This window comes from Eschrichtius robustus, chromosome 9 (genome assembly GCF_028021215.1).
Source record: "Eschrichtius robustus isolate mEscRob2 chromosome 9, mEscRob2.pri, whole genome shotgun sequence".
In the NCBI taxonomy this organism is placed as follows: domain Eukaryota; kingdom Metazoa; phylum Chordata; class Mammalia; order Artiodactyla; family Eschrichtiidae; genus Eschrichtius; species Eschrichtius robustus.
The window spans coordinates 71629682-71643778 of record NC_090832.1 but is presented as its reverse complement, the minus strand read 5'-3'; the positions used below and the strand labels follow the sequence as shown (position 1 = coordinate 71643778).

At 40.5% G+C, this 14097-nt stretch overlaps 1 non-coding gene across 1 annotated transcript; it reads left to right on the top strand.

Annotated features, from left to right (window-relative positions):
* Window positions 1-13559: 13559 nt before the first annotated feature.
* Window positions 13560-13666, top strand: LOC137769746 (U6 spliceosomal RNA). Its single transcript, XR_011075062.1, has one exon. It is a non-coding gene; the product is annotated as a U6 spliceosomal RNA (small nuclear RNA).
* Window positions 13667-14097: the final 431 nt, after the last annotated feature.

Below are 14097 nucleotides of genomic sequence, written 5' to 3'. Positions count from 1 at the left end.
CAGTTTTCTTTACCTTAGCCTTTGACTTTTGGAATATTTCTTCTCCTAGGAATTATAAGTGGGGCAGGTAGAACTGTAACAAACTAGAACAGGTTATTTCACGTCCCTGATCTCACGAGCCTGGAGTCAGTAATGTTTGAACTGAAATCACAAGGGAAAGAGGAAGTCACTAGAGGATGGGAATGGGGATATGGAAGGGACAAGAAGGGCATTTCAGGTAATGTAAACAATATAAATAATGGTCCTGTGGTGCAGGAATGCAGGAATCTCCAGCCTCATTCAAAATACAAAGGAAATAAAAATATATATAATATTATAATATATATATTGTTGTTTCATGTTAAAGACACAGCTGAGCCCAAAAGAAATGGACATCTTCTATGCCAGAAATGAAGAGGGTACACATCACCATGAATATATGCGGTTTTTAAAACCACATAGTCCTTGGAAGAAACTGGACCTGATATATATCTTAAGGGCTGGCAAGTTCACACCTTTGTGAGAAAGGAATTTAAGCCTCAGTCTCCACATACATCAAGGAGTAGGAATGAGCATTCTGCTTAGCACTGACTGTCCAAAAATGTGCTGAAAAGCTCATAAACATTACCTGAAAATCTCCTTCAACATGCCCAGGGTTTCAGGAAGAAGTGAGCTGACTTTCTCAGGCTCTCAGAGACAGAGATTTCAAAAGCCACTCCCACATACAGAGAGGTTTGACTGTTGAGCCTGTACCAGTACAGAACCAGCCACCTTTCCATTACCAGTGCAATATGGAAATCTGGAGCTGAGAACCTAGTGTCAAAGTTGGTTCATAAGCAGTGGACTCAGTAGGACTTGGGCAAGGGCAATGGTGAACCTTGTCATCTAGAGAACTCTCTAACCCAGGGCATGGACAGAATTCCCTCCAAAGATAACTCTTCCTGAAGATGAACTTGTAGACCTAAATTATAAAACACATGAGGAAATACAAAGCAAAAAGAGAAAGTCCAAAGACCCCAAAATAGAAGAATTTATGCTTAATAATGAGTATTGTTAAATAGATTTTCAGCTGAGTATTTTAATTGTATAAAGAGAGAAAAGGAAATGTAAATATAACTTTTTAAAAGGTACAGAATAAACAAGAACAGGTTGACTTGAAAATGAACCAACTAGAAACTTCTAAATGTGAAAGATACAGTAGTCAAAATAGAAAGATTCATTAAACTGGCTAAATAACAGACTAGACTCGGATGAAGAAATAATTCATGAATTGGAATATAGATCTGAGGCATCCAGAAAACAGTATAGACAGAAAAAGAGGTGAAAAATATGAAACAGAAGTTAGGAATATGGCAGCTAGAATGAAAAGTTCTAACCTATGTTTAACAGATGCTCTAGAATAAAAGACTAAGGAGATGTGGAAGGAGGAACTTTTGAGGTAACAGTGGAGAATTTTCCAGATTTGAAAAAAGTTATGAGATGTCAGATGAAAACGCACAAAACTGAACAAAATAAATAAAAACGAAGGTTTATCTACTGCCAAACCATCCACAATAAACAGAAAATCTTGGAAGCTCCTGGAGAGAAAAAATAGGTTACCTGAAAAGGATCAACAATAAGACAGAATACTTTTCATCAGCAACCATATATGCCAGAGACAATGGCTGAATATCTTAAAAATGATGAAGGAAAATAATTGTCACTCTAGAGTTTTATATCTGGCTTAACTATAAGAATTTAGAGGAAATAAAAGCACACAAAGACAAGGAGGTAACTTTCCAGAGACCCTCACTGGATAAGCCTACTGAAGGATACACTCCCACAAAATGGAAATGAGTAACCTACACAAAGCCAAGGTTAAAACAGAAACAAAAACAAAAAGAGAGAGAGAGAAAGGAAGAGAGAAAGAAAGAAAGAAAGAAAGAAAGAAAGAAAGAAAGAAAGAAAGAAAGAAAGAAAGAAAAGGAAGAAAGGAAGGAAGGGGAAGGGAAGGAGGAAGGAAGAAAGAAAGTTATAAGTTGTTGAGAAATATTTAAAACAAAAGCTTCTCCCAACCCAGAAAACTTCTCCCCAGAGACAGAAGAGAAAGAAAAAAAATTATTATTGAATAATCATTAAACAAGAGTGTGATGCTGATCACAGGCAATATCTTTGCTGGAGATTGCAAAGACAGAAGAAAATCTTACTTTTTTTGTATAGCTAAGTAGATACAACCCATTATATTCATATTTTCAAGATGAGATTGTTAAGCTTATTTTGTCCTTATGATTAGAAATAGGGTTTGCCATTTGTAGTCAGGCCCGTTTTCTCCCCAGTTATTAGCACCTGGGTTCCAGAGGCATTTTTGTCTCTGAAGTCTTGTGACCCCAAAATCATACCTTGAAGTGATTAGCTTCTCCCCTTGCTCAAAAAGCCATTCAAGTTTAAATGTTCAAATTTGTATGTTCAACTAGGATGTTCAAAGCATTTTAGATCAGTAGTCAGGACATATCTTCCCTGTCCTGACTGTGCCATTAATGAGCTGTGAGAACCCACGCAAGTTATCTCATCTCTCTGGTATGAATGCAAAATGAGGGAGCGACGCTGAATAATTCCTGGTCCCTCAGCTCTCAGTCTGTATGCCTCTATTCAGGACACAGTTCAAATTGGCTGTGTGTGATGGACTCCTATTCCTGTTCTTGAAGAGCCTCAGAGTAGTTCCATCCTGGAGAACAGAGCTCCTTTCAGTCCAAATGCAAATAATAAACATGAGCGTGAGAATAAATGAGCAGCTGCCACCTCTTCAGCCTGTGGGTAGTGGCAAAGCATTGAGAAGGTAAGATCACAGACTCTGGTTTGATTCCAGAATAAGACTTCGACATTTGCACAGAAAAAAAATCACTAGTGCATCAAACCCTAAAAGTTAGTGTCTTAAAACAACAACCACTTTATTTGCTCACAATTCTGTGAGTCTACTTTGGCCTAGATTCAGCTAGCAGATTCATCTGCTGGTCTTGGCCCGAGTCATTCACATAGTTACAGTCATCTGAGAGCTCACCTGGGCTGGATTGGTCTAAGACAGCATGAGTCTAATATCTGAAAGTTGGTATTGTCGGCCAGGTGGTCTGTGTGTCCCCAGAAGGCTGCTCAGAGCTTCTTCATTTGACAGCAGCATTCCTAGACGGTGAGAGCACAAACTCCTGGGCAGGGCCTCTAGAGGCATAGCCTTGAATTTGAAAGTTGCACATCATTCCCCTGTCTTCTATCCCTCAAGTAAGCCTCAAAGCCAGCCAGATTCAAGGGGGAAGAGAAACGGATTCCACCAATGGACAGGAGAGGCAGAGTCACATCGCAAGGGGGAGTGAGTGAGAGCATGGGAGGTATTTTGCAAATGTCTTTGTAAACAAGCGACCACACTCATCACAGGCAGCATCTCTAGCCTAGTGTGAAGCAGGTACTCGGTAAACACTTGTTAAAAGGATGTATGTCTTCATCTGCAAAGGCTGATGGGTCCTTCCCCCTCCTAGGAGACAGTAACAGTGATATAGATTAAGAGATCTTACCACTGGAGACTCAGTCGAGCCACTACTGAGTACAAATACTGGTGCACACTATTAGGGGGTGGGTTGTTTTTTTTTTCCTTTGGTTTGCAGTGGAATTGTCATTTCCCTTTGCTCCGTGGATACAAAACATACTGAAATGGAACGTCGACCCCATAATAACATCTTAATAACAATAGTCACGTTTCTGTAAGAAAAATACCACAGGTGAGATTTGATTACCATAGATTCACTCACGGCAAAAAGAAGATATGTATTGTTCTCTATTTGTTTTCTTACTCTCTTATCTTCATGAGGAAAAACAATTATCAAGTCAATCAAATTCAACAAATAGGTAATTAATGCCTCTTTAGGGCAGGGACATAGTACCTGGAAAAAAGGTGGCATGGAAAAACTGTGTGCACCTCCCCGCCCATGCTCAGCCCAGGTTTCGTTAGATCTGGAGGTGCAGAATGTTTCTTACTGTTCTCACTGTTGCAGCCTCAAGAAGTACATGCACCAGGATAGGTTGCTCTAGCTACCCTGCCTTTCAGATGAAAAGTTATGAGCAAGACTTAAGCAACTACTTGCTTTTGGGGAGAAGGGAGGGTAATTTGTATTTACATATACTATGCCTTTTTTAATTTTTATTTTATATTGGAGTATAGTTGGTTTACAATGTCATGTTAGTTTCAGGTGTACAGCAAGGTGATTCAGTTATACATATATACACATATATCTATTCCTTTTCAGATTCTTATCCCATGTAGGTTATAACAGAGTTTTTCATTTGTTTGTTTGTTTGTCTTGGCTGCTTCAGGTCTTCGTTGCAGCACGTGGGCTTCTCTCTAGTTGTGGCGCACAGACTCCAGAGCACATGGGCTCTGTAGTTTGCAGAGTGCGGGGCTTAGTTGCCCTGCAGCACGTGAGATCTTAGTTCCCCGACCAGGGATCGAACCTGCGTCCCCTGCATTGGAAGGCAGATTCTTTACCACTGGACCACCAGGGAAGTCCCTATAACAGAGTATTGAGTAGAGTTCCCTGTGCTATACAGTAGGTCCTTGTTGATTATCTATTTTATATACAGTAGTGTGTGTATGTTAATGGTGCAAGGTTGTGGGTTATTGTTGAACTATTCCTTTTGAATGAAGTGCCTTTCTCCTCTCTTCTACTCAGCTCAGCGTTTCCTTCCCTGAACCCACACCCTACCCCAGCCAGGTGGCTGGTCATCCATCTTCCAGACTCTTTGTTGCCCTGAGCATAGCTCCACTACACACCCATCACACCTACTGTACTATTGGTCTACGTGGCCATCTCTTCCAGGACTTTGAGCTTCCTAAGAACAGGTAGTTTCTTATTTATCTTTACAACTCGAGGCAAATAATAAGTGTTTGATAAATGATTTAAGAAATGGGTGAAAGAAGAAATGAACAAATAACAAGTCAAAGAGCAATAGGTAACCTGCACTAACATTCTGAAGCCCCCAGCATGAGCTGACCTCTACTTCTCATCTCAAAACAACAGAACCCATTCCTCTTTGTTTCTGCCTCCTTCATGTTTTCTGCCTCTAACAGACCTGAAGCAAAAAGTTTTAAATCTATAATCATATTTTATGTTACCCTCAAGGTAACACAGATGATGACTTTCTATGAAAAGAATGATCCCTGTTCTTAACTTGGCTTTTTTTTTTTTTTTAACAGAGGGATTGCATTTTATCTTTAAATGCCTAAATAATCCCCTATGTTGACAATAGCTGTTGGGTTTACTTCAACAGAAATGGGGCATAATTTCACCGGAATCCAGAAAGCGTTTTGGGGATATTGGTTTTAATCAGATACAAAATCATATCTAGGGAGGACTGTGCTTAGTAAAACCTTTGAAATGTGCTCAGTCATGGTTTTACCACCTTTGCTGCAGCTGTGCTGCGGAAAATGCAGCTGGGGAACTCCTGTCAATCTATCAAGGTGGCAGCTTCAAGGCACAGAACCTAGGCAACCAACGCCTGGTTTAGTCATAGACTTACCAGTGAATGTGTCACCAAAGCTGGGGTAATAAAAGCACCCAGTCAAAACAACCAAAAACACAGTAAGTCTCCAATGATATGATTTTGTTTAATAATATGGAAGCATTAGGAGATAATGTCTTTGCTAATCTAACAAAGAAAGGCCCTAAATTTCTTAAGGGCAAACCTTACTACATCCTTCTTTATGTCATCATTATCCACCACGACTGGCAGACACAGCATAAATTAGATACCTAATTAATACTTGTAGTTGAGATAGCAGTATATGAGTCAGAACTTACTTGGAGGACTTCCCTGGTGGCACAGTGGTTAAGAATCCACCTGCTAGTGCAGGGGACACGGGTTTGATCCCTGCTCCGGAAAGATCCCACATGCTGCGGAGCAACTAAGCCCATGCGCCACAGCTACTGAGCCTGCACTCTAGAGCCCATGAGCCACAACTACTGAGCCCGCGTGCCACAACTACAGAAGCCCACGCGCCTAGAGCCCATGCTCCGCAACAAGAGAACCCACCACAATGAGAAGCCCGCGCACCAAAACGAAGAGTAGCCCCTGCTCTCCGCAACCAGAGAAAGCCCATGTGCAGCAACAAAGACCCAATGCAGCCAAAAATTAAATAAATAAATAAATAAAAGAATGTAATGGCAGTAAACAGACTCATGCAAAAATTGTGGAGTTCCACTTCATTAAAAAAAAAAAAAAAGAAGTTATTTGGAAACTAAGTCCAGTAGTTGCAGCTAATTAAATCATAAAACTTGGACCAGAATTTGTTGGGTGCCTTAAAAGCTTGTATCAATGAATTCATGCAAAAATGAAAAGCAGTGAAGACAGGAAAAAAAAAAATGAAACCAAATGAAAGAAAACAGCAAAGTTTCATTGGAGTCCTCACCAGGGGTAATCCTTCTATGGTTCTCCTGAGTAACTACTCTTCTTTTGTTTGACTTGGTCTTTCTAGAATGGTAATAAACATGCCAGGAATTAGTTAGAACGGTGGTTCTCAAACCTAGCTAATTATCTGAATTACCTGGGGTGTTTTTCAAATGTTCAGATTCCCAATCCTATTTCAGACCCACTGAATGAGAATCACTTGAGGAGTACCCAGTAGTCTGAATTTTTCAATCTCCCCAGGTAATTCTTACGATCAGCCACTCTCAGCAACATTGCTTTAGACCAGCGATATTTTTTTTTTAAAAAAAGACAAACTTGAAGGTGTACTGTTATGGGCTCAATTATGTTCTCCCAAATTCATATGTTGAAGTCCTAACCCCAGTACTTCACAATGTGACTGTTTGGAAACAGGGTCTTTAAAGAAGTAATTAAGTTAAAATGAGGTCATTAGGGTAGGTCCTAATACAATATCACTGGTGTCCTTGTAAGAAGAGGAAATAAAGACACAGACAGGTATGGAGGGAAGACCATGTGAAGACACAGGCAGAAGAGAGCCATCTCTAAGCCAAGGAGAAAGACCTCAGAAGAAATCAGCCTTGCTGGCATTTTGACCTTGGACTTCTAGCCTCCAGAACTGTGAGAAAATAAATTTCTGTTGGTTAAGCCACCTAGCCTGTGGTACTTTGTTAAAGCAACTCTGCCAACTAATACATGTACCTTCCTCTGCTAATTTGCCAACTGACAAATCTGAATGGCAAGAAGACATTGTAAAGGGTGTCTTGTGTAATAAAGAGGCATTATATTATATTTCAAAAGAAACAATAGTCCTGCTCCAGAAGCTACTTAATTGTTAAGTTTCAGTATTGTTTCAACTTCAGTAGGGAGAGAAGTTGCTGAGGGAGAAGGGGAGGAGAGGAGGAGAGAAACAAGTCCAAAAGAGAAAGGGAATAGTGAAGAGCAGGTAAAATGGGAAAAAGGAGGGACGTTCCGGAATAGGAAAACTGTAACCCTAAGGCATGAGCTCTAATACAATGACAGTATTAGGAAAGAGCCTCCCCAGGAGGGAAACAATGAAAATGAATGCCCACAAACGCCTTGACAGTGTAAATAAAGAAGAACAAAGAGCTTCTTTTGCTCACCACTCAGTTCTGCAAGGATTAAGTCATCAGCTGCTGTAGTCACTGACCGACAGGGAACTCTGAGAGGAAATTAAGATGATGACAGCATGCTTTGTGCTTTGGACACTCAGCCTCCGTAGGTAGTTAGGGCTAGGGTTAGTTAGATGACTATCTCAGGGATAATTTTAATTATGTTTAATTATATTAATTATTATTTAACTAATAATAATTATTTTATAATTATTCTATGATGGATTCTTCCATCTTCCCGTACATAGAAAAGCACTAAAATCATTAACTTGAGATACCTGTTCTGTGTGACTAGCAGTGATTTTTTTTACTGAAATGTGAGCTTGACTGCACATATTCCCCACCCAACAATCATGATTAAACTGGGCTTCTCCCCCTACCTCTTTGGAGTTTACTCAGAGCTACCGAGTGGCTGTCTCCCAGGATATAGTCATCAGTAAGGCCCTCGAATAAACTTAAACTCGCAACTCTTACGTTGTGCACTTTTCTTTCAGTTGACAAAAGGTCATAGTGAATTTTGCCTCTGAGTCTTTCCTGGCCAGAGGGAAAAGTTTAATTTCTTTCATTCATTAAGTCAACGACCATTTATAGCCTGCCTACTACCTGTTAGACACTCAGACACACTCTGGCATAGACGATTAACACAGGAGCTGTGCCATCTAAGAATGCCAGTCTAGAAAAAAAAGAGTTCTAGGCCTTCTTCAAGGTCCAATCCCGAGAAGACATGCTGATACTTTCTTTAGGAGATCTTAGGTTCTACAGCTATTTATCTCTCTGCAGAGCTCCCAGGTTTCCAGGCTGGGAACCCATAGGTAATTCCTGCCCCTAGGAACCCAAGGAGCATGTATGCTTCAATGTTTTCAAATGTGCCCCCAGTGGGCTGTGATCAGGAACTGTACTTCTCTGACATTCTGACTCTAGCACAGAGCCAGGCACAAAGCAGGTGCTCAATAAATATTGAATTAATTAATTAATGGTTCAGACAATCAAATCTATCAATACTAGAAGTGCTCCTAGCAAGTCTGGTATACCTTCCCCCTCCCCTGCACCCTAGATCCTTCTCAGAAGCAGTTTGCCTTACCAGACTCCCCCAGAAGAGGCCACATAAGGTATTATTTGCGAAATTTGGTTAAAAAACAGAATATCCTCCAAACCTAGAAAACCTCTCCACCAAGGTAAAAGAGAAAGAAAACAATTTTATAATCGAATAAAACCAGAATGTGATACTCATCACAGGCAATTCGCTAAAGAGACTGCAAAGACAGAGGAAAGTCTTTTATACAGCTAAGTGGATACAATTCACTGCATTTATGTGTTCAAGATAAAATTGCTAATTCTATCATATCTTTATGACTGGAGGTAGGAATTGCTGTTTGGAGCGGGGGGACAGTCGAAATTAGGCCCATCTTCTCCCAGGAAGCTGGAGATAGGGCCTTTCCTTCTTTGATGGTCACATTTCAAAGAGATGTGATCTCAGGTCTGTGAGAGAACATTCCTGAGCTGTAAGCTGGCAAGAGATTAACTTAGCATTTGAACTTACAGTAGCAAGAGAAGTCCTCCTGGAAGCCCTCCTGGAAGCCTTAAGACTGTCCTGCCCACCTAAATACAAGTGCCCAGGAGCAGCCCCAGAACCACAGGTGTTCTGTTAACCAGGTCTCCTGGCCATGGCACAGGACGCTAAGGCCAACTCTGAGGACAGAAAGGTGAAACCTCTCTCTGAAAAGTTACTTGATAACCTGTTTGACCATGATCTTTAAGCAATATAGCCCATAAAGCACAAATTTTGAAAGTAGACTTGCACTAAAAGCCATGCTCCATCATTTATGTTGTCTGATTTTGAGCTAATTGATGAGTTAATTTTTCCAAAACTCAATGTCCTTGTCTGTAAAATGGAGATAATCCCTTCCACAGAGAGCACATAAGAAGAGTTATTAAGCACTCATGTTACTATCATTGAAGCAAAAGAATATAGAAGTTTGGAGCACACACTCTGAACCTGCCTGGCTTTCATCCCAGACCCACTTTAGCGAAAGTCACTTATCTTGTTCCCCAATTTCTTCATAAGTAAAGTATTTAGAGAAGTATAAGTGTGTATACACATATAAGTGTGTAATCAGTGTTAGCTATGATTCTTTTAATTCTCATTAGTGTTTCCAAGATGCCAAAGCAAACCTTCCATCTCACTCCTTTCTCTTTTTCTTCTACTTCTCTCTTCACCTTCACCTCCCTTTTGCCCATGGGGATGGAGAAAGAGTGTTAGAATTATATTCCATCATGCTTTCAAGTTGTTTCTTTCATTTTTAATTAGGTAGAAACCCCTTGAATTACACAATATCTCTAGACACGATATTATCCAGATTAAACCCATTTAAAAGCAAATGGAAATAACTTGAAAAATCTAAAGAAGCACAAAATTCCAAAACTGCAGTAGAGAGAAGGCTTCTGGCTTTCATCCTTTCTTAATACTTATTGCCTTCCCTCTTCACTTGTTTCTTTTCTTGGTAGTTTCTGAATTAAAAGAGAAAAGCTTAGCCTTTCATGCCATTTCATACCTATTTAACAATTTACATCACTTTTAACAAAGCCAACTACATCCCCAGAGAGAGAATGACTACTAATTGCCCTCCAAATATGTAACAGTAATCATTCTAGGTGGAGACCAGATCTAGGGGCAATGCTCAGCTAAATAAACAACCCTAATCAAGTCCACTGACCAACAAGAGTATTAGATAAAGAATATTTTTAAACATCTGCATTAGTTGACCAGATGCAAGCCATTTATTCTAGTTGAAACTAAATATAAATCAAAGCCCTAATGTGTTTTGTAGTGTCTATGGAGATGGGAATCAACTGTCTCTCCGTCTAAAAAATAATGCAGTGTCTTGGAGCTGGTAGTATTAACTCCCAGGTCTTAGGCCTTCATCTGTTGAGTAGCCATGATTAAAATTGTCTACCAAGTTTGACTTGGCCATATAATAAGCCAGAACTTGGGAGTGGGGGGTAAATAATGAACATCATTTTGGGTACTGTAGTCCAATGGGACAATTTAATCTTTCACTTTTCAACCAGCTGCGTTTGCATCCACTTTCCAAGACTGGCCTCTAGAGATCTGGATCCTATATTTGCTATTTACCAACTGTAAATACCTTGAGCCAACCAATGAAACTCTCTGCACCTCAAATTTCTGTTCCATAAACTACAGATCATGATACTGCAATGGACTGAATGTTTGTGTCCTCCCAAAACAAATATGTTGAAACCCTAATCCTGATGTTGATAGCATTTGGAGGTGGGACCTTTAGGAGACAATTAGGTCATGAAGGCAGATCCCTCATGAATGGGATTAGTGCCCTTATAAGAAGAGGCCAGAGAGCTGGCTCTCTTTTTGCCATGACTGGATACAAGAAGTCAGCAGCCTGCAACCCAGAAGAGAACCTCACCAGAACCCGACCTTGCTGACCCCCTGATCTCTGACTTACAGCCTCTAGAACTGTGAGAAATAAATGTCTGTTGTTCATAAGCCACCCACTCTACGGTACTTTGTTATAGCAGCCTAAGTTGACTACAACAGATACCTTGCCTCATATGGTTATACAAGGGGTAAATGTGACAGTGTGGGTAAAATCTACATTCCTAATCACTAATTCTAATTCCTAAACCCCCTTACGGCTGTTGCCCATAGCCTACACTCAATAAATGTTGGTTCCCTCCCCTTTCCTTTCCCTTCCAGTCAAAGGGTCTATTTGTCAGGCTCAGACCACAGATTCAATGTCATCCACCCAACCCTGTAGGAAAATAACCTAATTCTGACTCATTCTTCAAATCCTAACCTTATCCTGCTCCCTCCATGGTCCTGTTCATCCTATGCTGAAACCATCTCTCCTTTCTCTGAATCCCTCTATAGCTGTTATTTTGTTACCATTCACAGTACGCAGGCACATTCAGCTGGTGATACATTTTGCTTAGCCCTTTCTCTTTCTCCATCACTAGATCCTTGAGAGTATCTCTGGTGCCATAGTCACAGTATATGCTTATCTGCTTCTGGGTTCCTCTGCAAGAAACCCTGAGGCAATGCTGGGTTAGATAGTTTATTAGGAAAAGGATCCCAAGAAGCACAAGTGGGGGAAGCAAGGCAGGGGTGGGAGGAATGCCAATAAAGCATGCTCTGATGAGCTGATGGCCACTGTGGGCAGCGAGAGCTCAGTCCCGCTGAGGACCCCCTGAAAAGGAGCCTTCAGAAGTATCCCACCAAGGACTGGCAAAGCTGGAGTACTCATCCACTGACCCTCATCCCTCACTGTTAAGAGCTGACCTTGGGGCATCCATTTCCAGCACTTCCAGCAGCCTTGTACATGCACTGTACAAACCCTTTTGGTTGCAGGTCTTCCTTGCTTTGCTTCTCTTGAAGCAAAGAGACATGAACATTTAAGGTGGGAGGCTGCCAGTGTGCACAGGAGCTGTCTGCTGCAGCTGCAGGTGAACTCAGGGATGGGGCTCAATAAAAATCTAGATGGTATTGAATGAATGGAAAAAAATATTGCATAAACACTGCCTATATCTTAATGTAAAGTCACCCATCTAGAAAAGTTACACCGAATTATTTTTATCCACTATTCTATTTAACCCATTTAACATATAATGTTCTAAGACCCAATTCTGGAGTGTTCTAGAATAGAGGTCACGGGTATTTTACCCTCCGATTCTGTTTAGGAGATTGTCAAAGTCCCTGGGTTTTGTAAAAGATGAAGAGGAATGTGGGAGCTGGTGGCTACCAAGAACTTTCCTCAATCATCTTTTGAATATGCTTTATGAATGTACAGTGACTTGTCCAGATCCAAACAGCAAGTCAGCTCTCAGACTGGAAAAACAACTTGGCATTTCTCAAGTTTTCCGAAAGCCCAATCAAGTGAGACAAGTAATTAACCACTCACACAACCCACATCCTTAACTCTCCACCTCACTAGCCATTCCGTTCACGCTTCCATCAAATTTATTTCCTCCTACAAATACTGTGACTTTATGTTTCCACAGAGCTGCTGTTCCAGGAGGACCATGGGATCATACAAAACAACTCCGGGATTCTACATAGCTTCTCTTTATCCCTCACTGTTTCCCCCAAACAGTGTGGGTGGTAATAGTAGAAGCCCATAATTTTGGTGCCAACATGTAATATTTTTCATCAGGCTATACAATTCACACAGGAATTTCTTGGGGGAATGTCAGCTTTTACATCTTACATTTTTCCACATTAATAATGATAAGATTAGCCTAAAATCAACTAATAAATAAATGTAAAAGCAGTAATAAAACTCAGAGTTGCTTATCAATTTTTATCAACTCCAGTCCTCTTGTTTTGTAATAGCTCTAATTTAACACCTTAAACTAAAGCAAAGATTCTCAGATCAAGCTCAGAGTCTTCAGAGATGCAGGAACATTTGACCAGAGTTTAGCACAAACCACAGCTCAGAATGAGGGCTTAAATAAACATAAGCAACTCTGGGAAATTGTGTACACTCTCAGAACTGATCTCTAAACCAAACTAAAGATGACCATCTTTAAGAGCTACTATTCTGGGGCAAAACAAAAATGTAAAAAGTGTCCTCAGGATTAAACTTTTAAATTATTCCTGTTCGAACTGTTTCTTTTTTATTGTTTTTTAACTTTATTATGGTGCTAAGCTAAGAGGAGATCATTTTATTTGGGTAAGCTGGGATCTCCTACCAGTTTTATTCACAAATATAAAACTGCCTAATGAATGCCAAACATTCTCATTACCCATGTTTTAGGACTGCCTTCAAAGAACAGAATTTTCAAAATCACATGAAAACCAGGAAGCCTCAAGCAAAGAGCTTACTAACTGCACCTCTTCCTTAGCTACATTTTTAAGAAACAGAAGAGGGAGGAGGACCCGAGAACACGAAAGGGAAGAACAAAAACAAAAGACCTGTGTACATGCCAGGTGCAGACTCAGGAAGGTCTGGGCACAACGAAAGCAGAAGCGTGGCGCTGGCTTGGGCAGCACATATACTAAAATTGGAACAATACAGAGAAGATTAGCATGGCCCCTGCCCAAGGATGGCACGCAAGTTCCTGAAGCATTCCACATCTTTAAAACAAACTTATGGCTGCCAAAGGGGAAAGTGGAGACGGAGGAGGGATAAATTAGGACATTGGGATTAACATATACACACTACTATATATAAAGTAGATAACCAACAAGGACCTACAGGGAACTATACTCAATATTTTGTAATAACTTATAAGGGAGGGACTTCCCTGGCTTCCAGTGGTTAAGACTTCACCTTCCAATACAGGGGTTACAGGTTCGATCCCTGGTCAGGGAGTTAAGATCCCACACGCCTCACAGCCAAAAAACCAAAACATAAAACAGAAGCAGTATTGTAACAAATTTTTAAAAGACTTTAAAAATGGTCCACATCAAAAAAAAAAAAAAAATCTTGGGACTTCCCTGGTGGGGCAGTGGTTAAGAATCGCCTGCCAATGCAGGGGACAAAGGTTCAATCCCTGGTCCAGGAAGATC